The sequence below is a fragment of the Dicentrarchus labrax genome, unplaced genomic scaffold, assembly GCF_905237075.1.
Source record: "Dicentrarchus labrax unplaced genomic scaffold, dlabrax2021, whole genome shotgun sequence".
NCBI classification, from domain to species: domain Eukaryota; kingdom Metazoa; phylum Chordata; class Actinopteri; family Moronidae; genus Dicentrarchus; species Dicentrarchus labrax.
Genome location: NW_026136711.1, coordinates 18,109,271 through 18,130,432, shown reverse-complemented (window position 1 = coordinate 18,130,432; position 21,162 = coordinate 18,109,271).

Genomic DNA, 21,162 nt, shown 5'->3' with positions numbered 1-21,162 from the left:
ACAGAGAAGGAATGTGATCATCTCTGTGTAGGGACATAAAAAGTGTGCCAGGCAGATGTCATCTGCAGATTTGGGCTGCAATTAAGCAGAAAGTTCTGTTTACATTTCTGACTGCATTTAGTCATTTCAGTGTTCTTTCTCTTTTATAAATTACATGATGACAAATCATTGAGCAGATTATTTAATCTCTCCTGGATTATGTACTTGCCTTATTTGTGAAATTCATCAAGAGTAATTACAGCTTCGTGCATCTAGCATGCATATATATGTCTGAGTACTGGAGGTACAGTAACTGATTAATTTTCTTTCTTGATAATTTACAACAAAGCATTCAAATTCTGTGAAAAACACTGTGTCCTTTATAAGTGTAATTGATAACATAAGAAAACCAACAAGCTTTTTTTATTTTTAAACTGTATTTTTTTATATTTAAAGTTCAAAAATGTAATATTTTAAAATAGAATTCACCATTAAATAGATTGACGTCAAAAATAAAAGAGGCAATTTTGAAAGTAGAAACATACACTAGGGACGAATGCCTCTTCTTCCTTTCAATATGGATCGAAGGCATGAAAAAAGTGTCAGCTGGTGTCTTCAGAGGATGACCTATTCTTCAGAGTGAACCTTTAAGCATTGCTTTATGGCCTTTTTGAGTCTCTGTTATTGACATCATAATGTTTTACTGTAAAAAATAATTGTTTAATTAGCATTTTAGGAATTATGCTTATTTGTTTTTTGCTGATGGTAAGAATGATACCACTTTCATATCTTTACTACAATAAATAGAAATACAATTAGTTTAACATAGCACAAAAACTGAAGTGTAAAAATAGTAGATCTTGGTTGAATAGTGAGTTGTGTGAATGACTTTTTTGTGGCTGGGAGCGGTGATTTCCAAATGCCTCTGATATCTGTTTCTCCCTCTTTCCAGTCTTTGTGCTAAACTAGTGGCTGCTGGCTCAAGCTCCATATTTATCATACACACTTGAAAGTGGTATTGATCTTCTTATCTAACTCTCAGCAAGAAAGTCAATAAGGGAATAAATGTCGAACTATTCCTTTAACACAGAGACTCAGGCTTGGAGTTCTTCAACCTGAGCCTAGGAGGGTCAATCAGTAATCCATCCATGCCACTATGATGACTCATGCTACAATATTAAACTACAAATGGCAGACATGTTATTGTACACTTTTGCACACTGTGGTCTGAAACCTTTTCATTACACAGTGCACGCAGAGTTTCTAAAATTCCTTAGAAACCACTGATAAAATACACGTTTGAGGGATTAACTTATTCATTCATATTTGAGATAATTCTGGCCATCTGACACTCATCTGAAAGGTCTTTTTGAATGTTTTACTACTTTTATATTTAAGATTTTGTACAGACTGAGTACATGTAGCAAATAAAGCCGCTCTAAAGATAAATGCATTAGTGAAATTTAATTCATTTTGCTTGGGGCAACTGGAACTTGTTCAAAGGTCTCTGTGGTGTCCAAAAACTGCACTGTGGGAACTGCTCGTATCGTTTCACCACCACTGAAAGCTTCAAAGTTGATTCAGCAGTCAGTCTGCGTGTTAGTAGCAACCAGCAAATCATAATTTCCCACCATTAACCTGCAGCGCTTGTGGTGTGGTTGCTATGGCAACAACTCCCTCCCAGAAAAGGCGATGCAGCATATCCACCGGTTTATTAGATCTCTGATCACACAGCTCTCTCCACATGGCCATCTGGGAAAACCAGTCACACAGAAACGTATGCCCCCTGTTTTACCTTTCGCAAAGTCTTCTCATCTTTTTGCCGCATTACACTGTGCTGAAGAGAAGAGAAGGTGTCATTTATCTTGTCAGTGCTTGTTTTCAGATATAGATGGGATGAATATTAAAATTAGAAGTGTTGAGGAGCGATGATATGAATGTTGGAAGAAAGTGGATGCTGAGATGCAGTCAAAGACACATATGACTTCATTCCAAGTGAGCTAGTAATGCCTCCATCTTTCCCATGAGCATTTGTCCGAGGTCACCCACAGTTTATTTGGAATATGTTATATAATCTCTTTAAAAACATAAGAGGACTTTATTTCAGTTTCTTGAATAAATCTGATTTGGCATTAATAGGAACAGCTTGATGTTGTCTTCAGCTGTAACTGGAGCAGATGCCTGCCTCTAAACATTTAGCACATGTGTTACCTTGATGTGACATTATCACACCTTTCCTGGTACTATTGCCACCTTCTGCCTGGCTAGAGTAAACAGTAATGACAAACTGCAGATGCTGTTTCACACACACACACACACACACACACACACACACACACACACACACACACACACACGTTTGCATGTACATGGACATGACAAACACTGTCACTCTCGAGAAAAAAGTGGCAATTCCAATGTCATTTCACTTTCCTTTTCCTTAACCTTATGCCCTGTTTGGCATGGTCCAACCCTCTGTCTGTGTCTCGCCTCCTTCAGTTGCAGGGTAGGCGGAACAAACAAGGCATCTGCCAGGGGGTGGACACAGAAACACCTTACAATATAATGCAGTCCAACACAACAATAGCGCAAACTATAGCCTCAGAAAATCCCCTCTGAGTTGAATCAGCACCTTCCAGTCTCAACACAAATTGAACATTATGAGCCTCAGTGAGGTTGAATTTATTGCAGGGCTGTTATATTGGATTGCAACAGAGTGTACAGGTGGTACTTACATTGTTTCCCATGTAGCTTTTTCATCTGGTTTTATGTGATAGAGCTATTTGTATTATATTATAAGAATCTAATCATTTAAAAGGAATAGGAGTATTTACTTACTGTCACTTATTGCTGATCATCAGATGAGAAGATTGACACCACTCACATGTTTGTTCAGTAAATTTAAAGCTAGAGCCAGGAGACAATTAGCTTAGCTTAGCACAAAGACTGGAACGGGAAACAGCTAGCCTGGATCTATCCAAAGGTAACAAAATCAACCTATAAGCACCTCTGCTGCTAAATAATTAATATGTTATATCTCATTTATTTAATGTCAGGCTCTGGTTTTCCAGAGGTTATGACTTGACATCACTGTGAGGTTGCCAAGCAACCAAAGGAAATAACTGTGCCTGGGCTATTAACCCCATAACAAACAACATATATCATGTAAATTAGTGAGTTTTAGAGGTGCAGGTAACTGGATTTTATTACCTTTGGACAGAGCCAGGCTATCTGTTTCCCCTCGGTTTACAGTCTTTATACCGAGCTAAGCAAACAGTCTCCTGTCTTTAGCATCATATTTCACAGACAGACATTAGAGTGGTATTGATATTGTCATCTAACTCCTGACAAGAAAGTGAATAAGTGTATTTTCCCAAAAGTTTAATGATTACTTTATAGGACCAGTGTGTAGGATTTAGTGGCATCTAGCAGTGAAGTTGCAGATTGCAACTAACTGAACACCACTGTCTACATTTGATGACCTGGGAATAAGAACAGGCTGTGAAGTGAAACTATGATGGCCATGAATCTTGCAAAAACACGAAAGGCCTTATCTAGAGCCAGTGTTTGGCTTGTCTATTCCGGGTTACTGTAGAATCATGGCAGTTCAACATGGTAGAAGGTGACCTGTGTCTGTAGATAAAAACGTCTCATTCTAACAAACATTTCCCATATTCAGGTGATTATACACTAATGAAAACATACACATGAATATTATATTCCATGTCTGCCAATAGATCCTCCCAAATGTTACACACTGGACCTTGTGATATCAAGCATTTTCTAACACATCTCTCTAATGTGAAAAAAATTATGTAGGTGTGCTGGAGATGAATCTTAAATAGACATATTCAGAACAGTACATTTAAATTCAGCTGCAGATGAATAGGTTTACTCTCAAGTAAACTAAATTAAATTTAAAAAGGATGTGACAGTGTCAGCTATATGGGCCAGTTTTAGAGAGTCTGGAATTAAGTAGAATCTTCTGTATATGTCAATTTTGATTTATGACTTTTCTTGAATAGTGTGTAAAGTTTTTTCCATGGTATGCGTTAACTGTGTCAATCACTACCAATCCTGAAAAGAAATGTAGGGCACCTGTCTTCTGTTGGTGCTGACTATTTATGCCCGGTTGTAATGCCAAGGCCCAAGGTGAGCGTGAGTGTGAAACACCTCCTCTGAATTGGTCTTAATAGGCACAGAGGTGATGAGGTCCTGACTCCTGTTACACATGTCACTTTGCATTAGTGTCCACATTAGAGCCTGCCACTCTGCAACCAATCAGAGCCACTTAACAACAAAATCAACAGATCCCTTTATAATTGCTCCTGAGCAAAGCAATTTAGCAGAGGCTCTTGGGGATTGACTTTCATTTGGTTTTGTCAAACACAAGCCTTGCTTGATTTGTTTTGGCCCAATTGAAAATTAAAATAGTTTCTCAAGCTTGTGTGTGTGTGTGTGTGTGTGTGTGTGTGTGTGTGTGTGTGTGTGTGTGTGTATGACTTTGTGAGGTAGCTGTTTGTACTTATTTGCCTTAAGCAAAAATAAATTAATGAAGGTAACTGTTCTTGGGTGTGCCACCCAGAACAGTACAATAATAGCTTCTTGTTAATCAGTTTTATTAATCCATCCTTCTTATGTTCTGTCTCATAGAAACAAGTTTTGTTTTCTTACTTTCATTTCATCATGACAAAAAACCCAAACCATTAATAATTAATTAATATGTGGCATCAGCAGCTTTTACATTGCTGATGTTTTGCAAAGGAGGAGAAGAGAACTGCTTTGACTGTCTCAAGTCGACAGATTTTTTTTATTTTTGTTTTTAAACTTCACATTGCACACACGTCTTGAATTAATTGAACTATGCATCCATGCAATCCGTTGCAAAAGCGGACAGTACAGAGTTAAAGATGTCTTTACCATCTGCGTCTCATCATTAAATAATTATCAACAGTATGTTGAGATCATGGAACCATACAGGCTGCGTTGTGTCTCCAGAGACCAAAGCAGAGGAAGACAGAAAGGTTCTGAGTTAATAATGAAATAAGTTTACTTTGCTTTTTTATAGGTCACAACATTTTAGCATGTTTCTATACATCATGCTGGGAAGCTGCACATGTAGTGTTGCCAGTCACAAGTTTGATTTCTCCCTCTCTCAGGTATTAGCCTTGCTGGCTGTAGGGTTGTTAATGTTGGCCTGTTTGTCGGTCACTGGGTCCATTACTTTGGTCCAGACTGAAATATCTCAGCAACTAATGAATGGATTGCCATGAAACTGGGTGCCAGTATCCAAGATTGCCAGAAGATTACTCTTAATGACTTCCCTCAAACTTTTCACTTATTCAGCAACAACTTTTCGATGGATTGCCATAAAATTGTATACATTTGACATTCATGGTTTCCTTGTATCCTAATGACTTTGGTTAGTCCCCAGACTTTTCCCTTGTATTACTATGAGGTTAACACTTTTAGTTTTTAGCAAAATCCACAAATAGATGGGTTGACATGAAATTCGATGTCCCCTCAGTGTGAATTGTATCAATTTTGATGATTCAAAATTTTAATTTGTCAAATACTTTGATTTAACAAATATTAATGTTCTAACACACTAAACCTAATACCTTATACCTGCTTGACATCAGTATGACATCAGCATATTAGCATGCTAGCATTAGCATTTAGCTGTGCCTAAGTACAGCCTTACATGGCTGCTATGGCTGTAGGAAATGTGGTGCATTTGCCAGAATCTAACTAAATCTTCAGATCACAGACATGCTGCATGCTTAAAAGAAATATTTAATTATGCATACTGTTGTATTAAAATATATTAAATAGTCCTTAGTCCCACCAGAGTAAGCACAGTGGTGTTTAAGAACATGCGGCTCAGGAGTCTGGGCCTGAACAAGTAGTATGCGTATGATTAGTGGGAGAAATTTTGCTTGTCTGCTCTTTTTTGTGCTCAAACAGAACGGTGTCTCTCCCCATCCTCCATCCTTATCCCTCCTTGTTCACCCCTCCCTCTCCTGCGCCAGCTGAACAAAGACAACTGCTCTTTGTTAGCTACATGCTCTGTCTGAGACTTGGAGTCAGAATGTGTCTTTTCACTGATGCTGGTGGCATAGATAGTGGTACTGCTGCTGCGTGTGTGTATGGCCAGCAGAGATGGGGGTGGAGGGGAATAATCCCGAAGATAATGTTAGGCCTTGTGCCTACGAGGTTTCTGTTTAGAGAATCAGCGCCTTTTTCAGACATTTTCAATAGAGACAGTGTTTGTGTGGAGCTGAAGCAGCTGTCTCTGTAAAACCGCTTTACCCAGCACCTTTTATTGTTCAAAACACTCCACCTTTTGTTCTGCTGCTCTGGGTGCTTCAATTTGAAAATATCTCAGATTTTCAAAAGAAGCGCTGCACTTTTCCTGTCAGGGGGATGAGATGTTGTCAAAGATACAGTACCCACACACATCACTTTTTTCCCCTCACCACATCAAAGCACTTCATCCCTACGGCCGACCAATGCTTTTCTACAAGAAAAAAAAAAAGCCTAGTGTGCACAAGACTGGGTTGTCCCACTTGGGAAAAAGCAAGGTGAATAAAAATATATTGGAGTGATTAGGACTACAGGGAAATAGGATTTGCATTAGGAGGAGAAGTGAGGAGAGTGATGGAATTCCCATCCCCTCTGCCCACACATTTTGTCCATATATGGCAGGACTGCTGGGGGCTGATGAAGTGGTTTACCAGTCTGTTCCCTGAGGGTACTGTTTGGGTGAGAAGGGAGAAGGGGGCTGGGTGGCCTCCTATACTAGTCTGTTCTCCTACAAAATACTTCTTTGTCTGCCTTTTCCCTATTTTTCACCTTATCTTGAGAGCGCTGATAGCCTTTTTGTGCTGGTTTATATTGCTAGATATTTACACTGTGCCGTAATGTAGGAAGGAAAAGCTCTATCATAATGAATTATTGCTATAACACGATGATAATGTGTGCATAATTAAACTGCCATGTGCATAAGCAGTTATCAGTGGGTTGAGATCTGTCAGTATGTGTCTGTACATTGCACAAATGTTACAATGTACAAGAGTCACCCTCAGAGGGTAAATCCTTTGGACTGTTAAGGTCACCTGGTGAATGGGATAATTCAGCTCCATTTCCTTGCTGGCTAATATCAATAGATGGAGAGTTAAAGAGCGTGAAGAAAGTGGGCGGCTATTAGCCCTTATAAATCACTAGATTCAAGAAAGAGAGACCTGGAGATATAGAAAAGGTAGTTGGTGGGAGTGGAGGGTGTCAAGGACTGGAAAACTACAGAGAATCTACCTGAAAGAGTCTTTTAATTCCAACAGAAAGAGCAACTTTCTTCCACACAGAGTGGTCTTTTATAAAATGACAAGCTATAAACTGTTACATTTGAGAGTAGAATATGTCCTGTTAGGCAATATGTTGATCCACTCAGTAGGTGATCCCTGCACATCCCCACAGCACACCATCAGTTTCAGGACTAATTGCAGCAGCAGGATTCAGTGCAGTAATTGGAATGCATTTGGGATTGTAGAAAAAGAGCTTCATTAGGTTAAATCGATAAAGAATGCTCTTCAAAGGGACATAGCCAAGTGTTACAACTCTTCCAAGCCTCGTTACATTTGAATAATGAGTAAATATCATTTTGAGTAAACAAACAACATGGCCCTGCCTCTCTAACCTTGACATTCGGTTTTTGCAATGGCTTATTCGACTGTCCACAGCAACTCTGCCATTTTTCTCAATAATGTGGAAAAATATATACAGATTTCAACTTGAAGTTCTCTCAGCACATTATAAGGAAGCTTGACCTTTGAGGCTGTTCCATTCTTCCAAGAGTTTCATCTCCTGGCCTTGCTAGAGTAGATGATATCCACCATATTTTCCATCTTTCTGTCCCCTGTCCCCCATTGTATCACTGCAAGCTGAACAGTCTGCTTACGAAATACTGGACAGTGTAAGGCTGCTATTTCTATTGACATTTTCTGTCCTTGGTGTAATTTGAAACATTCCATATATTTTCCTTTCTTCTAAACACACATATCTGTAGCGTCTGCCTTATAGCCACTGTATATATGCGTGTGTGTGTGTGTGCGTGTGTGTGTGTGCTTCCTGTTCCTGGCTTTGTAACCATGTTTTCCATTAGTGACTAGACTACCATTGAGAAGACTGTGGAGATATTTCCTGCTGCAGTATTTTTTGTGGTATCCTACAGCCCACATCAGCTCCAGTGAAACTGATTCCCTCTGTCAAGGCCGTCACACAGAGTTTCCTTGTTGTCAGATATCATCTCTCACACCAGCCGGGGTGATTCCAGTTAATCATCACTTGCAGGATGTAATCATTCTTGTGCTGTGACAAACACTGCCGCAAATACAACACATATTGGGCAAACCTAGGTGTCAGTCACTAGGTGTCACTATTTTTGTTCAGGGGCATGTCCAACCATCAAATAAGTAACCTTTCATCTGTGACATTATCATAATAAATACAGAGTCAGTCCACTGCTTCCTTCTCCAGACAAAGGAAACCACAGAAATGGTGGAGTCCATGACCTCCTGACTTATCCCCACCCAACCTGCCACAGCCCCTTTACCCATCTCCCTCCCAGTGTTGTGGTTTTTTTGTCACTTGTCACATCTAGACAAACATGAAATTTAAATATTTACCAGCTCCTCAGACAAGAAATGACATACACTGTGGGACAGTGGCACAGATGGTGGTAGTGCTTGCAGTAGCTAGAAACCAGCTCAGTGAGAGTATATCTGTACTATCTACAATGCTCAAACCACAGCCATCTCATTATAGATTGACACTGTGGTATGATTGGATGGCACATGGCATGAATAAACTAATCAGGGCCAAAGGTCAGCCGTGAAACTCTTAGTTCCTCCAGGTGGAATAGAAAATCATATCAGTGAAGAAAATTGGGTTGTTTAAACACTGTAGACGTAAGTGAACAGAGGTTGCCGTTAGCCAGCTATTCAGTTTATGATGACTTCCTGACAGACCTTTTTCACAGCAGCCATTCTGAGATAAAATAGTAGGGTAAACACAGGCGTTACCAATCATACTATAATATATATAATACATTTAATTTAGTGTACATGCAACAAGCACAATAGCCTGACTCTGTGTGACCTGAATGCAATGGAACATTAATTAGTATCACCTGTTTACACTACTATTTAACTGTAAACACAGGTTGTTAATATAATTGTTTGTGTATTTAAGGTCTATTAGTGACAGAGGTTGGTGTTGATGCTGTGTGTCGTTAAGAAGGAAACAAAAAGGAAGACATGACTGACAATTTAATTTCAGTCACTGCAGCTCAGAAACGTTGGGTTCACATCAGGGTTACAGTATCATTAGTTTACTGTGCTATCACTCACCTCAGGCTACAGTCGGGGACATCTCTGTTCATTTGACCCAGAGCCAAAGGCAATGAAGTCATGCCAGAAGCACTTTTAAAACCACTGCATAATACTATGACTCCCGCAGTCGCACTGTCTACCAGTGGCATCCTGCTACCGTCATGGAAATGAGACAGTGTGTTCAAGCATGCCTGTTGTTCCCTGGTGGAGAGTATGGTTCCATTTGGTATTTAAATGGGTCAAACTGTGTTGATTTATTCATGCTCTGAGTCTTTAGTGCCACTCAGGCTGACAGGCAAGCTCCAGGCTCAACCCCTCTGAACAGAAACTCTTCTTTCACCATACTCCAATACACTGTCTTTCAGAGTATTTTAAGCTGTATGTGATTTCAAGGTGTTATCGCAGAATTTCAACTACATGTCAATAAACATACATTACAGAATAACTGAAATTAAACTGTAATGGCAAACCTATTCCTCTGACTCATTTAAAGTAATTTAATTATTATGTGCACAAATTCCGGATAATGAGCCACAGGCTAATGTAGAATGAAACAATTAGTTGATATATTCAATTAGTCAATCGACTGGAAATAAATAGGCAATAATTTTGATAATCGATTCATTGTTAAAATCTTTTTTAAGCTAAAATGCCAAACATTCTCTGGTGCTAGCTCCTCAAATGTGAATGTTTCTTTCACTTCTATCATAGTACTTCTGTTCTATGAAAGAAAAAGGAAAGATTTACGATAACATAAGTGTAACACGCCTAAGATATGATTTTGATAATATGGGTTTGATTATTACCAAGATTAATCCCCAAGGATGCTCAGTCCAGAACAAAAAGGATTTTTGAAAATGTACGTATCTGCACCTTCTCTGATGCCACCTTGGCTATACAAGGATGTATGTTTGCATTTCCTCCATCGACAAGCTTTCAGACAGTGCTGTCAGATGTGGATACCCTCTCAATCTCCCTTTGAAATCTGCAGGCTGACGCTTCTGCTTTCATTGACTCCGGGTCACCTGTATCAGTGAGCAAAACAGAAGAATAAGAGTATTGTTCACTGCTCTCAAACATGAAGAAATACTCATGAGACAAACATATACCCGGATGGCCACTGACACACAGAGTTGCATTGTCGGTTTTCACTCCTGGGAGGTGTAAATGGTGGAAAGAAGGAGAAAGGACAGATGAATGGCAGCAAGAGGCTGACCCATGATTCGCCACCGATGAAAACCCTCACAAAGACCCACTCACCGTGTAACAAACAGGATGAGATTCTTATCAAGGTCACCCCACAGCTGGGCTTTCTTCCATTTCTTATACATTCATAGCCTATAAAAAGGTCATTTTTCTTTGTATCAAACTTGTGTCTAAAGCTGTCATTTCACACAAAAGGTGTCACTGAAAATATACAGAAATCTGTTCCATGAACACCATTACACTTTAAATTATACTGTATTATAATATACACCCACCCCCCTTTAAATAAGCTATAAAGGCTTGTTTGGCCTCATAAATGTATTGTGCCTTACAGTATGCAAATGTCAGTGTGTAATGCCTTTACTATCCTTGGTGTTATAAATGCCTACTGGGTTGCAACATTTCTTTTTTTAAAAAAAAAGATTATTTTAGCCAAAAGTAGAGAGTTGATTGGATAGAGATACAACTGTCCCCGCTGGACTCTCACCAGGGCCGTTGGGATCACATGGGAGGTGCACCAGGATGTCCTGGGAGAATACATTTCCTATGCACATTTCCCACCCAACATTGTCGTCATCATCATCATCATCATCATCATCATCATCATCATCATATTCATTATCATCATCAACAATAACAAACAAACAAAACCAACAAAAGAAAATAAAATATATTATTTCCAGTGAGAATGTTTTCTCAGTCACAGAAAACGTTCACAAAGCACAGAATCTCATTGAAAGAGCCAACACCGCAGGGGCCTAAGCCTAAATAAAAAATTATAATATTATTAATTATATATTAATTAGAGGCTGTGTTAAGAATATTCAAAGTAATAACAGACTAGATGTAAATTCCCTGAATGTTGAAATTATGACAGTTTAGACATTTTTTTTCTCTGTTTCAGTGTATTTTATTCCACCTGCAGAGACAGGGTGCAAAGGGGGACCCAGCGCAAGTACTGATGCTGTTTGTAGGCCTGGGAAATCCACAGTAATTACACTAATACGGTACCTTCTCAGCAGGCACATTTGTTTAGCTTCCAATAGAGCCGACCAGATGGTCCCCTGAGCCCAGCAGTCTTGCATATTCATGAGATGAAGTTTGACCCTGCCACCTCTGAAGGGCTGACCTCTAACCTGGGCCCTTTAGGACATCAATAGGATATGGTAGAGGGGAGAGGGAGAAGCAATCCACCAGGCACACCAACCCCCACCGACAGTCCCATGGGTGAGCACGGGTGAGTGAATGAAGGCACTGGATATGTATGAACACAACAGTGAGCCCAAGCTATGGGCGAGCCTTCACACGAGTTCCCAGGCTCTGCCGGGGTGTCGTCTCTGGAAGTGAACATCTGCCCCAACCACACGGAGTCCTATACACTGATGGGTTTGGAGTGCAAAGACAAAGCCAGGGAATCAAACTAATGATGTCAGACCATGTCAACAGTGTTCAAGAGCATGGCACTGAACTCTGACCTCCCTGCAGGATGTTTTCATGAGCATACCCAAACTCTGGGAATAGTCTGTGGGCTTATCGGTCAAATGAAGTCAACATAGTAACTGTAAATGAATGCACTGTGTGATTGAAGAATACAGAGGAAAGAAATGGATGTAACATGTCATTTCCATTCTCAAAAGGAGAATAAACGCAAAGTTATTAACAAACAAAGGTTTATTGTGGTCTTATTTCCTTATACACAATAATCTTATGTCAGAAACCATAGAATTGTTCTACACAAAGTGGTGGTCTGGAAAATTGAGGGGAAATCTCAGTGTAAGGGCTGATGTCCAGCCTGCAGTAGTGAGCTGAACATTGGATGGGATGTGGGAGGATCACTTATACAAAGTATCATTAAAGGGACAGTGTGGGGGCTTGTGTGTTAAAGTCTCTGTTCATTCAATTAATTTTAGCACATTCATTTAGAAAGGTGAACAGACAGTTTCACTGGAACTATTTAGTAGGTGTCCTACATGAATTAATGAATACCCAGCAGCCAATCAGAAAAGAATATTCACCCAGACCATGGTAAGCTATATATGTGATAAATACATTTAGTTCCTGTAATCATTAAATACTAGTCAGGAAAAAAACATCTTCATGGAAGCTTTACTATATTCAGTCAAAACCAGCCCACACAGACATATTGTGTGGTGGTGTCCCTGCTGTCGAGGCAATGAACTGTTGACATAAATGTACAAGAAATACATGCAACTCCTGTTTTTCACTCTGAAAGCACAGCCTGAAGCCAGTTTTAATGACTGTGTCTGTTTACTTGCAGCCATTCTGCTGTTACTCATTCATTCCACATCATTGGCATTTTCAGTGTGCAAGTCCCAGCGTGAAGTTACAGAGTAAGTAAAGTTTCTAGGGATTTAAATTCCCAAATAAGGCCAAATCTGTAATGGACAGCCACTTATAGATTTTGTAGAGTAATTTATAGGTTCTTTTATAGTTTCCTTGAAGGTGGGTTCAGTCATTCTAGAGAAAGATAGATGACTTTTGAGTGAATGAAAAAAAAAACCCTATTTTATAAAGTGGGGTGTGGAGCTTTAGAGCCATGAGTGTTGGTAAGGTTTGTGGAGTTGCATTATGATAAGTGTAGGATACAGGGACATTCACACAAGTCAGACTGTGATAGAGTTTGATCTGCCCATGTTTATTTGTCCCAAACAACTAATGTACCACCTGTTCTGATGTTAGCTGTAAATTAGCTGGCAGGCTGTGGCTGACCAGCTCTTTCCTCCAGTCTCATTTTCTCTGTCTGTACATTTATAAAACAGATTCATGATCTATACCAGAATTTTTTTCTCAAGGTAAAATATTTTCAACTCTGCCCCTCAGTTGCCACCCTGTGCAAATTCATACTTATTTGCACCTCTTCATTTACTTTGTATGCAGTCATGCTGTCTTAAAATTTGATAGGGTCACTTTTTCAGACTTTCCCAATTTGGGATCACTAAAATACATCTATCTATTTATCTTCTGACAATTTGTTTTAAAATCAACCTTGCGATTACCCCAGCTTTGTGTAATAAGATAACTTGCAAGTATGTGAAATACATTATTATCTAACTGAGGAAAATTGTGTCCAAAGAGAGTGTAGAGGCTACAGAAGCAGTTTAATTCCCATTCAATATAAAATAGTGTTCGACTTTTGAATAGTGCTAAGTGATATGATTAGATGTGAGTATATATGGCACCCCACGGTGGTAACCTCTGCTTTTCCTCTTCTAGCTGTTGCAATGGCAGAAATATCAGCATGGTGGTTCTTTATTACCGATCTTATCGGGCCTATTCGGCCGCAGTAGTTTACAGGAGCTGTGGGCTCGCGTAGTGGAGATGAGCCAGAGTGAAGATAACACTGCACATCCATCTGACTAATTGGCTCTACAATGCAGCCAGAGGAAAAAAACTCTGATTTATGGGGCTTGAGAATGCAGTTTCTCGCTTTAAAAATATCTATCCTTCTCGATCAGCTTACGCTCGAGTCTGAATTTAGAGCCCATTTACCAATTAAAAAATTTGGACCATGATCTCATTTAGGACATTCTGTCTGCAATGCCAAGTTAATATATGCCCCTGATAGGGACTTCCATTGCTCAAGCTAGTAGTGGGCATTTGCTGCTTGCTGAGTGTGTATTGTAAAGCACAAAAGAGACACAAATGTGCAACCCTAGAGTGATGTCACCTCTGGCTGGCTAAAAGCCTTCGGAGAGGGTTTGTACAAAAGAGATTCATCCCTATAAGCCGATTATGTTCCTCCCAGAGATGATCATGTAACACTTTATTTTTGGTGGCCACGAATTATCCCTAAATTATGTGCATAATGGGATCTAATTAACCATTCATTCATACTGTACTGTTTCTCACTGTTTTTGTCCTGACCCTTGATAAGCTTTACCGGGACATTGGTGGTTTTAGTGTCTCGTTTGCACAAACTGTGTCCCTGAGGGAATGTCACACACAGTGCTGACATATGATCTCATGACACAGGGCAGTCAGTCCTGTCTAGGCCTGTCACACTCCTCTGCACTGCCACAATGAATACATGTCACAATTTTCACCATCACAATTGTCACAGGGAGTCCTGCCTCTGTTGATACAGTCCTTGTCACAGTGGATCCTGGAAGGGACAGCAGGGGAGTTTGTGGGGTGTGAGAATTTGATACCATTGACGTATATCTGATTGTGTCAGTATCATAAGGTGTCCATGTCAGATCACTGAGAAAAACAACAGAAAAGTTTCAAAAGTTATGCAAATATGTAACTTATTACATATTACATATTACTTTAATTGCACGGGCTGCAGTAACACAAGCAAAATGGCTCAACAGCACCCCCATAAAGAGCAGCCCCAGTGGCACATTTCACCGATATGCATGAAAATCGGTGCACACTGGGGCGCCCTGTCAGCTCACCTGGTAGCTCAACTGGTAGCTCAACTGGTAGACTGGTGGGCATTTCATTCCCCCTCTCTCTCTCCCCACTTTCCTGATACTCTTCAGCTGTCCTATCGATTCAAGACAAACAAATGTGTAAAACAAAGAAAATCTATACACTAATACTTTTACATACTATTCCTAACAGGTTAATCAGATTAAGCTGAAATAGGTTGATGATGATATGTTAGGAAACTGGTGAGTTTTTATTGAACACTTGCTGTGGTGACACGGCAAATGTCAATGTTTCGCTTTAACAGTTTATGGGGTTTTTGGGGGGACTAACATACCCCAAACTACCAGGCAGACACAACATAAATAACATAAATCTAATACGGGTCTTGTGCATAATGGCAAAATGGCTCGATAGCGCCCCTACCAAATTTCAAGAAAGCAGCCCTGGCACCCCCGAACTCAGTAGGCATATGTATCATGTCCAGACTTACAAAAAAGCCTCTTGAGGTTTTGACCTTGACAATGTATAGTTTTGGTAATCATGAATTTTTGTTGAATGGCCTGTATGTGGTGTGGCATAAAATGTAGGCGTTCTCCTTCGCCACATGGTGGACACAGCAAGTGACATTTAACTTCTTCACATAGTCTCCAAAATACATGAAAATTCAGCACCGCTTCTCTAAACAGCAGCACACCCAGATGTGAGTGGACTGTGAGCACCCATTCATCGCTGCTTGAAGGTTTAATTTTATTTTATTTTATTTATTTATTTTTTTAGTGCCTCCTCAAGCATCAGGTCAGCATCAGTGAATATCCACTTACTCTAAGAGCAAATATGTACCACAGTTCTCCTGTGAAGAGCCCTTGAACTCACTGTGACTCTTGGGTAAAGCAATAAAGTATAGGTGTCCGTGCAGACGTTTCAGACTAAGACTTCTCTCTTGCAGGGATCGAGGGCTGCACAGTCGATATACCACAGATGGTGGGGGAACAATTTGATCCATGCAGTCATTGGTTCCTCTCGACTCATTACTGGGAATGGGAGGCCTGGGGTAAATGGGGAAAAGCACAAGGTAAAGAGGTGGTAAATGATCCTACGGCTGTAGGAACAGGAGACGCTGCATTAGCCCTGTAATGAAGCACTGAGAGGATACAGCCTGTAGGAAGCTTTTTATTTCAGAGGGAACTTAAAGCTGAGGGGAGTGCTGTGTGACACTGAAAATATCAAAGCTGTGTGAGGTATCCAGTATGATATGGTAGTTCAATCAGTAGGCCAATAAGAAATTGTGACCCTTGACCTGACCCCATAACTGCCATCAATGCATCTGCCATCCGACTGGCATGCCTCATTAAGCTCTGGAGTTGGTTTAATCAGTTTAATGACAATGAAACCATTAAGGAAAATTCATGTGCTTGTTTTGCATGTAATTCATCATCCCAACAAACATCCTGTAGAGATGCCATTAGTTTGTCGGTGCAGATGCATTCATTACATGTTGTTTACCACAACAAATGTACCCCTACGAGTACCAGTGCTTATTAATTACTGAGACTGCAGTCAAATCAGTGCAAGGTTACAGTAAAGTGTTACAAATGCCGCTAAGACCACAACACTGCTGACCAGCAGTTTCACTAAAAGAAAACATTGTGCTTTTACATCAAACAAAGACTCAGACATGTATTAATATGCACACACACACACACACACACACCCTGAGGTGTTACTGTAGATACTGAAAAGAGCAATGGACCTGCCTGCCAATCATGTGGCTGCTCTATGTTGACTGATTGGTTCCACTCAGTACCCCTACACCATCAGTCCGAGGGAGGAGAAACCTTCATCAATATTAATTTTTTTTTTCTCATCTATATTCATATCCTCATTCATATTCATCACAGGTTACACAGAGCAGATTAGGGAGCTTTGTGTGCATTTCTGCGGATCATTGTATAAAATGAAGAGGTAGAGGGCTGCCACGGCCTTAATGACACTGACACCACTTTGTGTCTGCAGGTTGCATTAAACTTTCTCCTGAAAAGAAAGACAGAATATGTTTAATGCTTCCACATTGTTTGATTATATTTAAGGTGTCAAATGTGTGTTGTTTTGTCACGGGTGTAGTAATGATGGCTCCAAAGACTAATTCAAATCTGACTCATGTAGAACCACTGTGTATTCCCCAGTGCTCTGTAATTCTGTGTGGAGGAAGGGTTAATATCTGCACAGAGAAAGCACATTCAGACAAGACTGGACACACTCTCCCTCATCATTCATTATCATTCCCAGCAAATTATTCACTCAGCTGTCTGACTTTGATTAATAACTCTGCAGCTATGTAAAAAGAAAGATTATGTAAAGATTGTCCAATTAATTTCCCCTTTTCAGAAAAAGTTGTTGTTTTTCATTTTCCCTTCCCTTCTCCTCCCTTTGCATCTCCTAACCATCTCTCCTCTAATTTCCCCTCATTTCTTCCACCTGTTCTGTTCATTTTCCCTCAATCAGCCTCTAATTGGCGGCTTCACACTATGAGAAAAGCATAGATAGAGCAGTCTGTTACACACACACACACACACACACACAAAACAACATACACGTGTTATGGCGGAGAGGAAACAGGAGAACGGCTGGTAAAGCTTGTTAAAAATGTTCTACTGTACTCATCATTTTTAATGACTTTGTTCCCTCTCTCTGTCTGCTTAGCATGATAATGCTCTCTGTAATAGTTTATGTGCCATACTAAATGTCACATCTTGATCCACTGGGGGATTTTTTAAATATATATTTATTCATCAATTGATTTTTCCTGCAACAGTAGATGCCTCTCTTCTGTGTGTGTGTGTGTGTGTGTGTGTGTGTGTGTGTGTGTGTGTGTGTGTGTGTGTTTTGTGGATAAGGGTAAAAAATAGATTAATAATGTAATAATGAATAAAGTGTTTCAGTTTTTATGGTAATACACCTCATAAGATAGCTCCATAGGTCCTGTGTCCTCTCCTTTTGTCTCAGCACGTACTGTAACTGCTGTAATCAGCAGAAAATTATTTTTCAGTTGCAAAGCCCTCTGTCTCCCCTACACTCAGCTGAATGAGACAGAAAGAAAAATCACTACTCTGGCAGCAGGTGAGAGAAGCAGCACAGTCTCTCTAGACACAAGACAAGTACAGGACACAGGGCTGTGAACAGGCTCATCCTCTGAGACTTGCTACACCTAACTTCCAGACTGTAGTTTCCTTCGGTTTAATATGCCTTAACCTTTATGAAAAAGTCATGTTTGTTCAAAGTACCACCAAAATAGCCTACCAAATTCTAATGACCATGTTTCTCCAGTCTTAGATCCCCACTGGCTATTCATGCAAGGCCTGATTTTAAAAATGCTGCTCTTAACATATAAAATAGCATATAGTCTTGCTCTGCCATACTTAACAAACCTCATAAACTCCTATGTCCATTTACATGCTTTGAGATCTCAGTAGACAGAGCCCTTGGTTTCTAAGAGAAATCCTCAGGAAATGGAGCCCTTTCCTATGAAGCCTGTTCTTTTTGGCACAAACTCTCAGCTGCTGTCAAGGAAGCTGCCCTTCTTGTGATTTTCAAATCCAGACTTGAACCTTATTTATTCGTGCAGTCTCAAGAGTGTGCATAACTTTCTAAATTTGATGGGATTAAATCGTCCCTTGGTGAATAGTTTTAGCAATAGCTTAATGGATGGGATACAGAGTACAGCAGTCAGGGTTTTAAATTATTGCCGTTATTTACATGGCTCCTGCTAATGCTATTTCCCTCTTCTCTGGGGAAAAGTTGGATCCTGTTCCCTCTAATATTTGGTTTTGGTTAGGTGACATGTGATGATCATCTAAATACAGGATCCACTTTAGTTGATTAATACATATTTAGCATGTTTTCATTCTAATATTTGTTTTATTGGTCTCTTGTTTGCCTTGATTTCTAATCATCTTTCTCTGAAGTCCACTTCCTGGTTTAGGATGGTGCACACATGAATGCACCTTATTCCACCAGGTGTTAGCAGTGTGGACTGTACCGAGTGAGACTTTGGAAAGACGACGTTATGGGTTTTCATTTCCTAGCAGTCTTTACTCTAGCCTGAATATAACATAAGTTGTATAGTTATTGGGCATCTTAATGCTTTAATGGAAAGACTGCTGTTACTAATGTTCTCAATTGCTTTAATTGTTTGTCCTGGAAGTATTTAAAGCTGTTGTTTCATTAATTTTGCCTTTTTTCTGTGAGCTGGGGACCTCCCTTTATGTCAGTGAGTTTCCTTTGTTCTTACATTGATGTTTAATGCATATTGGTGCTAAAAGTCTTTGTCTTCTTAAAGAGCCTGAGCCAAGATAGTAGCCAGTGTTAATGTACCTTTTAAAGCCCAATTAGACATTATGTGGGATATTTGCCAATACAAATAAACTTGATTTGACTTTGCTAAGCAGGGTGTCCTATACGGGTGGAGGCTATGATAAATCACAGAGTCTGAACAAGCAGGAACCACAGAGACAGCTGCTGACTCGTCTCTGGTCCTCTCCGTGATACTTTAAAAAGCCCTGTACCATCTGGGTGGAAAAACACTAGTTCTTTAAATGTGGATATCAAGCAAAACTGCCAACGTGCTCTGTGGGTGCTGGCAACAAACAAACTGAAAAAGTTTGTCTACACATTTACTTATGAACACAGTCCAGGAAAGTATTAGTGCTATAGTACCCTTGAGCAATGTTCTGAATCCATACTAGGGGAGCAGTCCTGTTTACTGTATTACTACACTGAAGATATACATCTTTGTCACTACATTCATTTCTCTTCATTTTCTTAGTTAATTAAATCATAAGACAGTAAGACAGTTTATACTGGTACAGGTAAATGTACCCCCATCCTTCCATCCATCCATCCACATGCATGCACACAGTGTTGTGACCTTACTTCATAGCTTACGGCGTTTATAAATGTAAGTATATCTAAGGCATAGCTGTATTAATTAAAGGTAGTTGTAAAACATGTCATTCATCCCCTGAAACACATTACCATAATAATTGACATTGCACTGCATTGGATTAGATGGTGTGCGTGTATTTGGTAAATATGTTGGACCTGTTGGATAAAAAGAGCCATTAGTTACTGTAGAACATTGTTATTACAATGATCAATGTGGGTGATGATCAATAATGCACCTGCTGAGTATATAAAAAATACAAATATAAAATTTTGCTTATGCAGTTAAAAAGCACTTAAATGGGAAAGACATTGATGAAATTCTGTTTCCTTGTACAATGGTTTCTGTTCCACCAAATTATTAATTTCTCCACAGTAATAACAGTGTAAAATAATTCCATTTAAAATCCACTCTCATATAATATAATCCACTTTCATTATGCCAAAAACAATACCCAACAATTTCACTTTTGTCCTTAGAGAGAAAAGAAAATTGTTACTGCTTGCTCAGCTTGTTTTGCTTCGTTCATTCCTCTTTTTTTTCTCCTCTTAGCTCTTGTTTGCTCTGCAGCAGGAAGCATCTGATTAAAAACACAATCAGCACGACCGCGGGCCCTGCGCCTCCTAATCAAACCATAATGGGAGTTTACCATGCATTATCTCTGACTGGGATTTAATGAGACTTTAGCATGCATTATCTCAAAGTGAAATTTAATAGCAGTATCCAGGGGGCATTTGAGATCCCATCTGTATCTCTTTGCCAAGTCTGAGTCAGAGGAAACAACAGCAGGAAAGGTGAGGCGAGACTTGTCTTGAGCTCTGGAGTGGGCTTGGATACATCCCTGCAACAGATGCTCTACCTCTGTTTGTTGTTGGGGCCTGGGATGACTTTCCATCTGGTTGCTTTGCCCTTGTATGCTTGTTTGGAACATCAAGGTGCCATAGTGAGCAGCGATCCTGTCCTTCAACCACTGCAGAAGGCCCTGGTTTGAGCCACTTTGCCAGCTAGAATCACCCTGCTGAGGTGTCCTTGAATAAAACTGTGGATCCTGCAGCTTCAGGGGTGCAGTAAAGTAGCTGACAGATTAAAAAAAGACTCTTTCCTGTGGTGATCAATAGATTTTCATAGAAAAGTTTCTCATTAAAGATTTAACAAAACAACCAATTAAACAAGCTGAAGAATTTTCCTTTTTGAAGCTGACACAAACCTCTCACATCATTAGACCATCCAAGTACAGTGACAGGAAAAAAAACC